Source organism: Cajanus cajan, chromosome 8 (genome assembly GCF_000230855.2).
Source record: "Cajanus cajan strain Asha chromosome 8, NIPB_CcT2T_4, whole genome shotgun sequence".
NCBI lineage: Eukaryota > Viridiplantae > Streptophyta > Magnoliopsida > Fabales > Fabaceae > Cajanus > Cajanus cajan.
In genome coordinates, this window is record NC_138524.1 from 45,611,965 (window position 1) to 45,614,464 (window position 2,500).

Here is a 2,500-nt window from a genome sequence, read left to right on the forward strand (position 1 = left end):
GTTCATGTTGACGCCAATACTTGTGTGGTTATTGGTGGTGGGTTGATGATACTCAAGTCATCTGTGGGTTGAATGTGGCCAAGTCTTGTGTGGTTTTTAGTTGTGGGTTCCATTAAGGTGCCTCCAAGTCATGTTGGAGTCTTATTGTTGGTGGGTTGATGGTGCCCAAGTCATCCGTGGGTTGGTGGCGCCCGAGTGATGTGGGTTTATTCGTGGTGGGTTCATGACGGTGCCTCCAAGTCATGTTGGAGTCTTATTGTTGGTGGGTTGATGGTTCCCAAGTCATCCGTGGGTTGGTGGCGCCCGAGTGATGTGGGTTTATTCGTGGTGGGTTCATGACGGTGCCTCCAAGTCATGTTGGAGTCTTATTGTTGGTGGGTTGATGGTGCTCAAGTCATGATTGAAGTCACTCTCGGTCAGAATTTGAGCCACGCTCGGTCATGATTTTAGTCACTCTCGGTCAGAAATTGAACCAGGCTCGGTCATTTTTTGAGCCAGCCTCGGTCATGGTTTGAGTCACTCTCGGTCAGAAATTGAGCCAGCCTCGGTCATGATTTGAGTCACTCTCGGTCAGAAATTGAGTCACTCTCGGTCAGAAATTGAGCCAGCCTCGGTCATGATTTGAGTCACTCTCGGTCAGAAATTGAGTCACTCTCGGTCAGAAATTGAGTCACTCTCGGTCAGAAATTGAGCCAGCCTCGGTCATGATTTGAGTCACTCTCGGTCAGAAATTGAGTCACTCTCGGTCAGAAATTGAGCCAGCCTCGGTCATGATTTGAGTCACTCTCGGTCAGAAATTGAACCAGGCTCGGTCAGAAATTGAGTCACTCTCGGTCAGAAATTGAGCCAGCCTCGGTCATGATTTGAGTCACTCTCGGTCAGAAATTGAGCCAGCCTCGGTCATGATTTGAGTCACTCTCGGTCAGAAATTGAGCCAGCCTCGGTCATGATTTGAGTCACTCTCGGTCAGAAATTGAACCAGACTCGGTCAGAAATTGAGTCACTCTCGGTCAGAAATTGAGCCAGCCTCGGTCATGATTTGAGTCACTCTCGGTCAGAAATTGAGCCAGCCTCGGTCATGATTTGAGTCACTCTCGGTCAGAAATTGAACCAGGCTCGGTCATTTTTTGAGTCACTCTCGGTCAGAAATTGAGCCAGTCTCGGTCATTTTTTGAGTCACTCTCGGTCAGAAATTGAGCCAGCCTCGGTCATGATTTGAGTCACTCTCGGTCAGAAATTGAGCCAGCCTCGGTCATTTTTTGAGTCACTCTCGGTCAGAAATTGAGTCACCCTCGGTCAGAAAATTTGGCTGGCTCGGTCAGAAATTGAGTCACGACCCACCAGAAATTGAGCCAAGGCTGGTCAGAAATTGAGTCACGACCCACCAGATTTGCACCACGACCCACCGTGACCGACCACTATGCACCAACTATGAACCATTCAAATTTTTTTTGAGCACTTCTTGGATCAAACATCTCTTCTAACATGCCTAAGTATGCTGGGAAGGTTTGGGGGTGAAAGACCTTCATCCTCCATTTTTACCAATTTTCCGATTTTACCATGTTTTGGTAAAAAAATCATTAAAATTCAATCCCTTGGAGGATGGCTGAGATTTTTGGTGGACAGGTCAGTTATATTATTATGTGGGTGCATGCAAAAAATCAGATCAAAATTCGATGCCTAGATACGTTTTTCTATTTTTCTGGATTTACGTATTTTCGTTTCTTAAAAAAATTATTAAAAAATATTCCCTTGGCAAAAAATTCTCTAATTTGGTGAGCACAAAGATATGATTTTTCTAAATAATACTGCAAAAAATCAGATCAAAATTCGATCTGTAGCTCCCAAAAATGGACTTATGTCTGCTCAGAAAAAGGGTATCTACTTGTACAAAATTCACTTTTGCATATTAGCCTATTATAGGGGGAGGGTGTGTCTCAGCAGAAACCCAGCGCACCTTGGCTAGTCTGGGCAAGCCACGGGGCCTTTCCCTCACACTCTGTGGGCATTTCTAAGCCTGCGTTGTGTTCTCCCGTGGCAAATTTTGAATCAAAATTTTTCTTCAATCAAACCGAAAATTCGACCGACTTCGGCCGATTTTTTTGAAAATTTTCGAAAAACTCCAGATTCGTTCTATCATCATTCTAACCCATATTTTGGCCTATCCAGCCTTCGTTTAGCCACATTTTAGCCATCTTGACCCACCCGAGGGACGGTTTATGCTCTTTTGAGCTAATTTTTGGTGGGTTTTCTCTTCATTTTTCATCCATCACCGAGTTTGCACCAAATATGCCTTACCCTATAACTCGTCCAGCCCATTTTCCCTTTGATCACCATTATTTCCCAAAATTGCACCAAATCTAGCCTAGTTTCTACCTTGCCTAACCTACCCGAGGGACGGTTTATGCTCTTACGAGCTAATTTTTGGTGGGTTTTCCCTTTGTTTACCATTACTGACCGAATTTGCACCAAATATGGCCTACCCTTTCACTTGTCCAGC